Genomic DNA, 13,710 nt, shown 5'->3' with positions numbered 1-13,710 from the left:
CTTAGCATTCTGGTCTTGCACCCAGACCACCTAGATGCCAATTTGGGAGTGTTCACCAGTGTCCTGAATGATGAATCAAAATGATGGATGTTACACTGACTTTTTCTCCTTCTATTGAATTTAGTCTAATCTGCTAGTGAGAGAAATAAAAATAAAGCAAGGACCATAATGGGGAAAACCTAGTTTTCTCCAGATACTGAGATATTTAAAAAGTCTTTGTTCAATGTTGCATTTATAAACTGTCTATAGAATCCTAAGATGCCAGGTCTGGGCAAGACTTAAGAATACATATTAGGGTTGGGTGCAGTGGCTCACAGGTGTAATCCTAGCACTCTGGGAGGCCGAGGCAAGAGAATCGCTCAAGGTCAGGAGTTCGAAACCAGCCTGAGCAAGAGCGAGACCTATCTCTACTAAAAATAGAAAGAAATTAATTGGCCAACTAAAACATATATATATATATATGTATGTGTGTGTGTATATACATATATATATATATATGTATATAAATAAATAAATAAATAAAATTAGCTGGGCATGGTGGCACATGTCTGGAGTACCAGCTACTTGGGAGGCTGAGGCAGGAGGATTGCTTGAGCCTGGGAGTTTGAGGTTGCTGTGAGCTAGGCTGATGCCCTGGCACTCTAGCCTGGGCAACAGAGTAAGACTCTGTTCTGGAAAAAAAAAAAAAAAAAAAAAAAAAAAAAAGATTTCAAAAAAAGAAAAAAAAGAATGCATCTTAGTAAACTCTTGTTTTATGAGTAAGAAAACTAAAGATCAGAGTTAGAATAATTGCCCAAAGCCACACAGAGAGCAAACTGATAGTAGAACCCAAGTGTTCTATTTACCATGTACTCAGTTGTACTACAAATTTATTGTAAGTCAAGCAAGTGTAGACATCACATTGGCTAACCTTTTGATTTTCCACAATCCATTAGTGGGTCTTGTTGACTTCAATTCCAAAATCAATACTGTAATCTATTTGCTTCTCTCCATCCACCCTGCTACTGACCAAATTTATGCCTTGAATGTGGAAAATAGTCTTTTAACTGATCTTTCTTCTGTGACTTCTGGTACTCATTCCGTAAGTGACACAAGAGTCGAAATGACCTTTTTGAAAGTGTTACTTTGATCATAGTTCTCCTCTGTGTCAAATCCTATGATGACTTCCGTTGCACTTACAATTTTCTTTCCAAATTTCTTTCCACAGCCTGCAGGGTCTATTGACCTGTCTCCTGCTTTTTCCTGAAATCTAAGTTCTTGCATCTGACCCTTGTGCACTAGGCTGCGACTACTTTGGCCTCCTTTTTTCCCCTCAAAATTGAAGACACATTTCCATCTCGGGGCCTTGGCATTCGCTATTCTGTGTGCCTGGAGCTCTTGACACTCCTAGATGCTCATACCTGTCAACCTTGACAACAGCGACATTCCCCAGCCACCCTGTCCCCTGTTGCCTTCCCACACCCAATCCTCTGAAACTACCCATTATGACTTATTTTTTTTTTTTAGTAGCTCAAACTACTATTTAATTATACCTTTATGAATTGTCTTTCCCCAACCACAGGGCAGAGATCTTATTCATAGCAGTATCTCTGGCAACCTGCAGCAGATCTGCACATAGTATAAATAACCCAAGTGTTTGCTGAATGAATGAATAAACTTGAAACCCTAAAGTCTATTCATACTGGATGACTTGGAGGGTTTGGGACATAAGCCAAACATGCTTCCCTGAATTTTTTCCTGCCCAGTTCATCCTTCGCTCTCTTGGCCTTCTGAGATATAGTATTTAATTGGCATCCTTTGTAATTGTTTCTCTAAGTCATGCTGGATGATACTTAGAAGGGGTAGGCACACAAAGCATCTCCTCAATTTGGGTCTGATGGCCTCTGAGACCCACTCTGCTGACCAGGACCCCTCCTCCTGGCGAACTAGGGAGTCACAGGGACTATTGTACATATTAGAACCTATTATATATCTCTATACAAAAGAGACTTATTTTAAGGAATTGGCTCAGGTGTCTCTTGGGGCTGGCAAGTCAAAGATCTGCAGGCTGGAAACTCAAGTAGGAGTTGATGTTGCCATGTTCAGGCAGAATTTTTTTATTCTTTGAGAAATCACAGTTTTTGCTCTTAAGGGCCTGGCCATTGATGGAATGAAGCCACCCACATTATAGAGAGTTACCTTCTTTCCTTGTGGTCATCTGATTGTAGATGTTAAGCACATCTACAAAATACCTTTGTAGTAAGACCTTTATTTGTGTTTGATGACATAGCTGGGTACCACAGTCTAGCTGAGTGGACATAGGAAATTGCTTCGCATATAACGCATATGTAGCATTAGAGAAAGAAAATATTTCTCTTGAAACACACTGTTATTACAGGGACTGTTATAGCTGGAACACACTGATGAGGCAAGTTTTCAGCTTGTAGCAGAATTCAAACTTAAATATAAAATCAACCAAATACTGAGAAAGAACCAAGAGTCATATTTTTGACTCTGAGTTTTTTTTTATGTGAAATCATTTTATTCTTCGCAAAGAGTTTTAAAAGAAAACTTATCAATTTATTTGTATTTTTATGTATTGGTGACATTTTAGCTAATGAGTAGATCTGGATTTATCTCTATAATAAAAATGAGGTCTGATAAAAGTCTATAAGATTGAATTAAATATTGTCTTATTTGCGCTTTAAATTACTTACAGTATAATAGGATATTATAAAATAGTCATTTTAGAATAGTACTAAGTTATAAAGACTATTCATGACATTGGAGATTTTAATCATTTTTAGCATTATTAAATTTTGCTTGTCATGAGAATTCTATAGATTGTTACAAGTCATAATATAGCGTAATTGGTTGTGTTTTGTTCAGGGTAAACCTGTTATATCTTTTGTATAAGCAGAAGACTTCCTTACTTGGTTTTCTTTAAGATTAGGTGAATGCCTTCTCGACTCTAAATGTATGATAGATAATTAGGGCTCCACTAGCATTTGTGCACAGTATAGTTAAAGAATGCTGGCTGGAAACATTTCAATGAAATATACATAGTCAGTTTGCATGGTAATGCCTGCCAATAATCACCATCATTGATCTCCTAGAAGATAAATAATCAGAGTTAATCATATATTATTATGAATCTGAAATAAGTTATATTCAGCAAATTGCCAAATCTTGGTTATAATAGTCAAAAAGGAGAGCTGAAAGATAATGATCTAGAGGTGGAGCACATGGTAGCAACTGAAAAATTATAATTATGTGTCCTAAATGTATTTGTTGTTTAATTATAGATATGATTTCTATGGCAAATGGTAATGATTTACATGAATGTTGAATAATTGGATTATAAATGAAACCTGTTACTAAGTTAAATAAATCATTGGCATATAGTGTCCATTCACAAGCTAATGTTCTTACCTCTAGCATCATTTACAAATTAATTATGCTACAAATATAATAATGTTCCACAAATCTTTCACATTCCCATCAATATGGAATTCATTCCATTATAATGTAAAATAAAAAAAAAGTAGAACAATTACTTCTGCTTCAGAGAATATGGATTACCTATCTTCTAGTAAGATGCTGTGATTTATTTAGATAACTGCATTTATTGCATTGATACAAAAAAAATTACCCAACCTCATGACTTTTCATCTTGGCTAATTCTTGGGAAAAAGAAATCCTTTTCATTTTAATTAAAACACGCATTGATCATTAATCATATTATAAAGTATAATAATTGACTCATTGTTTTTGATTGCCAGAGACATGAATAAGTGACTTTATTTGATTTCAATACAGTAAATTAAATGGCGAAATGGATGTGATCTTGCTTTTTCTGTTGAGATCAACCCAATAATGTGCATATAAAGATGTCTATAATCAATTTAACAGCTTTCTGAGTTTAATACACACTAAGAGTTTTGTTTCTGGAACAATTTAGTAACTTTTAGAGACTTGAGTGCAAGTGTTGGCAATGCTTCTGTAAAATTCTGTCTACATAATACATGGGACACAACCTTGGGTCATATCTCCAAGGAAAACTACCACAATTAAAGGGGAAATACTTTGTCAACCTTGCTTGTTATTACAGTCCAATTGTATTAAATGTCAGCCCCATCCTGAGTGGTCTCTACCTTGGTTTCCCCTAGTAAACAGAAGACTTGGGGACAGGGAAGAACTACTGGCAGGTGCCTCTCAGTTTTCCTCCAACATAGCAAAAACATTTGCACTAATCTTATGCCCTTCTCTTGGTTGCACTCTAAGCTTTGATGTTCTGCTTGAGTGTGTTTTGGTTTAACTGTTGAGTGTGACCCTTACATGAATTATACGGGATTTTTGTTCGGGAGACAGTGATGGTTTTGTTATTAAATCACATTTTGTTGTAATCCCTCTTTACCCCTTGCTAGATGACAAATTTAATGAAGACAGAGCCCATGGCTATCTTGTCCATTATTGTTTTATATCCTTGAGCTATCACAGTGCTTGATCATAGTAAGTATGCAGTAAATATTTATGGAAGCAAAAGAAGGAAAGAGAGGAAAGAAAGGAGAATGAAGAAAAAATACTAACACTGTTCTCACTCTTACACTAAGAAAATAATTTTTAATTCTATTTTATTGGGGTAAGAACACTTAATCTGTTAAATCAGCTTAACAATAACCCACAACCCTCGGACCAACTAAGAACACTTAATATGATATCTATCCTCTTAACAAATTTTGAGGGTACAAGGCAGTATTGTTGACGATAGGTACAATACTATACAGCAGATCTCTGGAACTTATTCATCTTGCTTAATTGAAACTTCATGCCTGTTGATTAATAACTCTCAATTTCCACCCTCCTTTGGTACCTGGCGACCACCATTCCACAGTTTGATTGAATGAATTTGTATATTTTATATACCATATAAAAGTGGAATCATGAAATTTGGTCTTTCTGTGACTAGCTTATTCCACTTAGCATAACATCATTTTTATTTACCTGCTTATGCCTGAAAAATTGTGTTCATCCTGGGCTTTTCTCTTCCACACTTTGGAGTTTCTCAATGAATCCTTTTGGCTTTGTCTTTCAACTGAAGGTAGAAATTAACCACATACCATTTTTACTCCAATCTCTCTAGTCCTAGCTACCATCATTTTTCTGTGGGTTATGGAGATAAAATCCTAACTAATCTCCTATTTCCTCTGTTACCCACTAGCCTTCTCTTCAGAAAGCAGCTTGAGTGAAATGAAATAAAAATAGCATTGCTATGTGCCAGGTGTTGATTAAACCCTTCATGTACATTATTAATTCATAATTACTTACTGATTATTTTATTATGTACTTATTTGCTTAATACTTTCTTAACTGTTTATTTAACCTGTAAAATTAAACGATCAATTTATCAATTAACTCATTTGTCTTCACAGTAACTTCCATGATCCTTTTGAGCCTGAACTGTTCACCTAGAAACCATGCCCTTAGCTATCACTTTGTATTAAAGATAATTTTTTTTCTTGGTTTCTATTTTTGTTCTTTAGAGTTTTTTAGAGATTTATTTTACTGGTCTTTAAAAAGAACTAGCTTTTGATATTACTTTTACAATTCGCCCATAACCCCTTTTGTTTGGTTTCTTGAAGTGACTAATTAGTTGATTTATTTTCAGTTTTTAACTTACTATGCACGTATGTAAAACTACTTACTTTCTTCCAAACACTTCTTTGGCCAAATTTTACAGATTTTGATAAGAACATCACTTTCATTTCTAGTAGTTTATAATTTCAACTTTCATTTGCTGTTAAATGAAAGAATTATTTAGCAAAGATTTCTTGTTAATTTTATGATTTTTTTTTGCTCTTTTGTGGTTAACTTGAAGTTATATTCCATTGTTATCAGATTATATATATTGAAATATATATTTACATATGTATTCTGATGTTAATAATGGCACGTTTGCTTTTCTATGTAAGCTAATATGTGGAAAATATTTTCCTAGCTCTTATTTTCACATTATTTCATGTTTTGTTTGAGTTGTCTGTCTTGCATATTGTAGCTTCCTTCCTTCCTTTTACTCAGTCTCAGAATCTTAGAGTAACCTTTAATACATAACATATTTAATACATAATTTAGCCCATTCACATTTGACGTAATTCATGATGTTTTCATTAACTAAACAGAATAGATTGGATGAGAGGAAGGGATTAGGGTTTTATTTATTGTGCTTTTTACTGCTTCATTCCCCCATTTCTTCCACACTACCATTTTTCTTTTTTATTAATTGAGGTTCTTTGTGTTCCATCTTTTTTTTACTGCTGCTTATTTTTTCTAGTGATTAAAGTTTGGAGGATTATAATGGAAAATATCTTATGTCAATATTTAGTCTTAATTAGTATTAATTTGCTGCTTATTACTTTTCTAGTGGTTAAAGTTTTGAGGAATGTAAGTAAAATTATTTTATGTCACTATCTAAACTTAATACTAATATATTCACAAGCTTTCATCTTTAGGATATCTTCCCTTTCTATATTATCTACTTTTAAATAATCAGATATTAGATTCAGATTACCATTGTTTTATTTCTAAATTTTACAATAGGTATTTTTTAGGTGTGAACGTAAGTTGTCTGTTTTCTTTGCTTCGTGTTCTCTGATGTTGTCTTTCTCTTTCTTGGGTTATTTTTTGTTTTGTTTCGTTTCATCAGTAATTTTTGTTCAGAAAATGCCTGTAGGTGTTAAATTTCTGAGCAGTTACATATAAAAATATCTTTGTTCTTACATTTGAATGATAGTTTGGCTACATGGAAAATTTAAAATTATAAAATGTTTTTCTGTAGCTCTGTGAAGACACTGCTATATTTGTTTTAGCACATGGCCTTAGAGATGGGATGTTAATACTAATCTAATTCCCATTTATTTGTAAGTAATTACCTGTTTTTTCCTCTTCCGACATACTTTGGAATGTGTTCATTATTCTTGGAGTTCTGAAATTGCATCAGAATTTGTCTAAGTGCAGGTCTTGTTTATTAATCTTCTGTGCTCAAGGGGAAATTTCTTGTAAAGATGGACGTATTTTCTTTCGGTTCTAAATATACATAATCTCTTGTTTGATTCCTTCTTCTCATCAGCTCTATTTTGTACTTTGTAATGCATATTAGACAAACATGGGGATGTCTGTGTCCATCCTCTCTGTCTTAACTTTTCTTTCATACTCTACAGTTCTTCATCTGTTTGTCCTGTAAATCTGGGGCAATCTCAAGCCACAAACTTGTAGCCCACACAGTCTTCACTAAGTCACCATATATGACTTATCCTAAATAGAATTTTGTTCTGTTTTGTTTTTGTTTTTTTTTTACAGTGATCCTATCTTTAATGTTTGTTTTCTTATATTTTATGTTTTCTTATATGTTTCTTATATTTTCTTCTTATATGTCTCTTATATTCTTCTTATATGTTTCTTGTATTCTTCTTATATGTTTCTTATATTTTATGTTTTCTTATATGTATGTTTTCTTATATCAACCACTTCTTCTTTATGGCTGTGGCATCCTATTGTATCCCTTAAGATACTTCTATTTACTATTTTCTTGAGAGCTAGTTGTTCTGTTTGTTGGGTTGAGTGGCACATACAAGCCATGTGCCCTGGCATTTCATTTTCTTTTTCTATGGCAGCCTCCCCTGCAGATAGGTGGGCCATAAACTGAATTGTGGCCAGTCAAACAAGAAAAAAGTCACGCATACACCTTCTGAGTCTTGCTTCTCAAATACTTCTCAGGGGGGAGGTGAAAAAGAGATAGTGTGCTTTCTTTATGTTCTAATCACGTAATCGATGGCAGCATGCAAAGAATCCAGTGGAGGATTCTGAGTCATGGATAATGGCAGAGCTGCTACGCATAGGAACCTGGATCCCTGAATGATTGTGGAACAAAACCACCCTTTCCATCTCACTTCCGCCAACCTTCAGTGGACTGTGATATATATATGAAAAGTAAACTTTACCAAGGCATTCCTATTTTTAGCTATGTATTTTAGCACTTGGCCTATCTTAAGAAGGTTGCCTGCCTCACTTTGCTGTTGCTTGTGGATATTTGGTTTTCTGTTTGTGTTAGTCATTAAGGGTCTGTGTTGCAATTTGTCTTTATTCTTTGCAGATTCGGTGCATGTGCATCTTCTGGTTGAATGGAAAAGGCAGGATATTTAGCTAGCTGATATGTATGAAAAAGCATGCCTTCTCGGTTGGGGGGCTCTTAAATACTTTAAGTTTCTGACCCCAGTGCTGTTTTCTAGAATTTTCTAGGGTCAGATTCCTCCATCTACTACCTCGGCCTTTTTAAACTGCAGTCTCATGAATCCAACTGTCTAGTCAACACCTTCAGCTCAGATGTTGCAGAGGCCTGTCAGTCGTGGCAGACCCCAAACTGAACTCCTGCAGCACATGGGGCTGCTGCTTCCCTAGAGCTGCCATATGAGGAGGTGAAGCCGCCATGTCACCCTGTTGCTCATGCCAACCTTGGATTCATCCCATCTCCTCCTCCATCCTACGTTCTACACCCAATGCATGCACATGTCCTGCTACTTTTGTCTCTGCCTTCCAACAAATACCATATCTGACTGACTATCGCTTCTCAACTACATCCCTAATCCAGGTCACCGTCATCCAGGTCACCCCTACTCTATTGCAACAGCAGTACACTAATCTGTCTCCCTGCTTCCATTCTTATCACCCTATGTTTATTATGTATTTTGCCAGCTCAGGGAAACTTAAAACATAAGTCATGTCCCTCTCTGTAAAGACCAAATGAGAATCACCCTTTCTAATGGCTTTAAGTCCTTAGCATGACCAGTCTGGTCTTACAGTGCCAAGCTCCTACTTGTTTCTCCGACTTTGTTGTTCTATATTTTCCACCATTTGTATCATTGCTCACTGCATCCCAGGTGTACGGATCTTCTCGCTGTTTCTGGAAGTCTCTTCCCTCCTCAGGGCCTTCACACTTGCTGGGAGCTCTTTCTCTTGATAACACTTGCTACTCCCAAGTTTCACAAGGTACTTCCTTACCTGATAGATCTTTCTGTTGATGTCACTTGGCTTGTTCCCTCGCTGTAGTTGACTCTCACACCAAATGCACCTTGTTAGAACAGGATTGCTCTTTATCTAATTATCATCTATTGGCATACTATCCTTTTTCTCTGCTTTTGAGCTTTCATAGCATATAACACTGCCTGGTATGACCAATATAGGTGTGTTTGCCTTTGTTCTCCCCACACCCCTACCCCCAAATGGGAACGTGACAAGGGTAGAGAATTGACCACTTCTTCACTGGTGTATCCCTGAGGGTTCTGAATTGTGTCTGTTCCATAGTTCAAGGCAGTATTTGTTGCATGGGACAGCTTACCTATGGACTTTAAGAAGGTTTTGCTTTTCTGTGAATGCTGGAATCAGATAATTCTTTTATTTTTCCTCTGTTGTCTTCATGGAGATCCTGAATAGCTTAAGCTTCATGGTGCTTCTCTCTCTAGTTTGGCTAGGAGCCTTCCTGAGGCAGATGGCTAACTTTATTTAGAAAGTGGGTTTCAGGACTTTATTCTAGTGATAAATACTGTGGCTGCTAGTCATAGAATAAACAAGGGCATGGGAGAAGGCAGCCAACTAGACCAGCTGTTCACACCATGGTCCTTTCATAATTATCCTGGTTACTGCTGCTTGGCTGTGTGTATTGCTTGACTCAGTGTGGGGTGTCTCTTGGAGAGCTTTATCTGGAGTGTATTTTAGGGGAGAATTGATCTTACTTATAGTAGATTTGTCCGACATAAGTTTGGGCTTTGATTTTCTCTTCTTCTATTTCTCCATTAGCTAATCCCATCCATTTTCAACCTACAAGGATTTTTGTTTTTCAAATTACTTATCTACTGATAGAGAAAAATCTCCCCCAATGGGCTATGACTTCTCATAAAGTATATTTTTTTCATACTTGCAATAAGATTCTGTCTAGAAGGAGAGTTAGATGCACACACTTAACCTACTGCTTAACTTCTGTCTCCTTTGGTTCTACTGTATGGTGTTGGTGTTCTGTGTTATTGTTGAGGCTTGCCAAATGGAGCTAGAGATTTATCTTTTAATTGCTGCTTTTAAAATTTAAAGTATTGTTGTATTCTCTTTTATAATTTAGGAAAGATGTGAAAAATGTGGACCATAACTTTGATCAGAAATTACGATGAAAATCGTTGTTTAGAGTGGATTTGAGGGTGGGAGAATTTATCAAGAGATCTCAATTTAAAAAAACAGCAGTGTAAATGTTCTTAGTGTTGAGATATCGTACACATTAATCGGATTGTTAGGTAGTCCCACTGATTTCCTGTTTATTCATTGATATATTAAATTCAGTACTTGAAACTGTGAGTTATTAGATCTCATATACTCATATCCCTACAGCAGTTCCTCTAAACACTGGTCACTTCTGCTACTTTGTAATCTAAAACTGCTCCATAACTTCCTAGATAGAAATAGAATATGTGGGGGCTCGGAGTATCAGATACACGCCATATATAATAGTTGTGAGATTTCAGGCTCTGTAATGGATTATAGGTTATTTTTGAACCTTGATAGATTGTAAGATTAGCTGGTTAAATAAAGAGTACCATGGATTGCAAATGTTTAAAAAGCTTGATCTTGGAATTCATCAGAAAAACAGAAATGAATATAATTTGAGGGATTAGAACAGTAGATTTCAAATGTCAGCCTGCATGACGATCACCTAGAGGGCTTTTTAAAACACAAATTATTAAGTGCCACTCTGAGAGTTTCTGATTTACCAGGTATGGGTGGGGCCTCAGAATTTGCATTTCCAGTAAGTTCTCAGAGGCTGCTGCTCCTACTCCAGAGACAGCACTTGAAGAACACATAGATTTTTTTTGAGCCAGAGTCTCACTGTGTTGCCCAGGCTAGAGTGCCGTGGCATCAGCCTAGCTCACAGCAACCTCAAAGTCTTGGGCTCAAGTGATCCTCCTGCCTCAGCCTCCCAAGCAGCTGTGACTACAGGCATGCACCACCATGCCAGGCTCATTTTTTCTGTATACTTTTAGTTGGCCAATTAATTTCTGTCTATTTTTTTTTAGTAGAGATGGGGTCTCGTTCTTGCTCAGGCTGGTTTCGAACTCCTGATCTTGAGTGATCCACCCGTCTTGGTCTCCCAGAGTGCTAGGATTACAGGCATGAGCCACCGTGCCCAGCCTGAACAAATACATTTGATAGCCTCACAATAGCAATTTCTAGGGACAGTTTAAATGTTACTTGTTGATCGAAAGCCCGAATACCCAAATTGGGGATTTTTCATTTCCTTCCCCTCTCTCTGTCTCTGTTTCTCTTTCTGTCTCTCTGTCTCTCCTCCATCTTCCCCCCACTACTTCCTTCCCCTCCCTCCTCCTCCCCGCTTTGCCACTTCTGGTGTCTTGCCTTAAGCACTGTACCGCTTGGATTATCCATTCAAGTTTAGAAGGAGAGCAACAGGGAAGGAATTGAAATATAAAGCTGACATAAAGAGATCGAAATTTGTCACTCGGTTGGATTTGGCAATTACCCATCTATTTATCCGTAGTCCAACTGTGATTATCAAAACTACTTGTCAATTAATAGAATTGCATATTGTATGATTTTTTTCCAAGCTGGGTAGAACCATTGAGGCTACCTGGTGGAAACACATCGTTGTACTGATAAGACCAAAGCAAGAATATGAAAAGCATGTGAACCAGTGTTTCCCATGTGCTTGTCACTCTCTGCCACCCACTCACAGCTATACTTCACGATGTCATTTATATTTTGATTACTTCTTTATATATTACTCATCGTAGTTCATTGAAATTGGTAATGTTATATATTTTGCACATAAGCAAGCATCAACATTTCCAGTCCTTGAAAGGGAAGATTCAGTGGCTCCATATTACATTGAAACAGAATAGAACGGTTCTTACTGTTCAAAGAATGGTCTAAGTTGCTTGGTATTTTCACAATTTTTATTTTCTGATGAAAGACAGTTCCTGCCACTTTTATCCTTGACCATGCTACAGGAATTTTCTTGGTGCTTCGGTCATATTACTGTGTTTAACTCTGACAACATTTCTAGCAAATTAAGTATCATTATTACTCCTCATCTTTCATTTCCCACGTTAATAAACTTGCAGTGGGATCGTGATTTCTCAAAGGTTGCATGTTGGTAAAAAGCAAAGTTTGCACTTGCACGCAGATCTTACTCAAAAATAGACATAATGAGTGAGATGTGCAACGTTTGGGGGATGGTCACGCTTGAAGCTCTGACTCCAGGGGGGAGGGGGGCATGGGCAATATACATAAGCTTATCATTTGTACCCCATCATATGCTGAAATTTAAAAAATTAAAAAAATAATGTTTCTGGCAACTAATCTCCATGCCTCACAGAGTGTTATATAGAGACAAAATTAGAAAATACAGCTGCAGCCAGGAACTATGGCATGGAGTGTCGCTGGTGTACACAGGGCCTCTGCCTTTTCCTGCAGCCATGAACTTGTAGCTATAGATGCCTTCCCAGCACACACCCATCAGGAAGACATATTTGTTGACTAGTTGTCTTGGCGTCTCTAGCGTTGCAGAGTAAAACATACAGTGTCTGGGTTCCATGGGCCATCCTGAGTCAGATAGACTTTCCAGGCTGGCTCCTCTGGTTGCTTGACTTTGGAAAAGGCACTAAAGCTCTCTGGGCCTCAGTTACTCAACTGTGAAATAGGGATGTTGGGAGGCTTGAAACCACTTGGCAGATTTGACAGGAGAGCTAAATTAGATAATCCATGTGAAATTGCTTAGCACAGAGTCTGACTCCTAATGCATATTAGTTAAATAGTAACCCTTAGAGTCAGATCAGAAAACCATCCTCGTGAAATATTTTGTTAAACCTTGTGATTGTTCACTGGGAATATTATTTGGTAGTACATGCCACTGGCTGGGTTTTCCTGAATGACTGACAAATAGTAATACCTTTGTGGCAAGTTCATAGTATGTATTCCAAATGTTTCTTTTCCATTAGCGTCTCTCCATTTACTTGCAACATTTCTTAAGGCCTGTTTGCGTGGAGGTGAAATCCAGGCTTCAATAATTTTCAGTGAAGCATATTTCTGTGGTTCTGCTTCCATCCAGAAAGTACCCCTGTGCATGCCTCTTCTCCCATATAGTTCCTGTACTCCCAGATAAAATTGTCATTTTTCTCTTCCCCTGTCCTGGATCCTCATTCTAACATCCTTTGTGGAAAAGGCTGGAAGGGATGTGATGTGTGCATGTCATGGATTTGATATCTGTGAAAAAGATTGGTTTGTTTATCATTTTATATTGTGTTAAAATACACATAATACTTACCACCTTAACCAATTTTAAGTATAGTAGTTCAGTGGTATTAAATACCTTCATAAGGTTGTGCAGCCATCTCCCCACCATACACCACCATAGCTCTTTTCATCTTGTAAAACTGAAACTCTGTACTCATTAAACAGCAACTCCCTGTTCTCTCTCCCCTCAGCCCCTGGCAACCACCATTCTGCTGTCTTTATAATTTAGATACTCAAAGTACTTCATGTACGTGGAATCATGCAGTATTTGTCTTCTTGTGGCTGGCTTATTTCACTTAACATAATGTCCTCAGAGCTCATCCATGTTCTTGTATGTTGCAGACTCCCCTTCCTTTTGCAAGACTGAATAATAGTCCATTGTATGCA

The 13,710-nt window shown here is 36.9% G+C and overlaps 1 protein-coding gene across 1 annotated transcript in view; it reads left to right on the top strand.

The window, feature by feature from the left end:
* NRG1 (neuregulin 1) overlaps positions 1–13,710 on the top strand; it is a 1,019,909-nt gene that overhangs the window by 153,321 nt on the left and 852,878 nt on the right. The window lies entirely within an intron of this gene.

Source organism: Microcebus murinus, chromosome 24, assembly GCF_040939455.1.
Source record: "Microcebus murinus isolate Inina chromosome 24, M.murinus_Inina_mat1.0, whole genome shotgun sequence".
NCBI lineage: Eukaryota > Metazoa > Chordata > Mammalia > Primates > Cheirogaleidae > Microcebus > Microcebus murinus.
The sequence above is the reverse complement of the archived record's forward strand: the minus strand, read 5'-3'. Positions and strand labels throughout refer to the sequence as shown.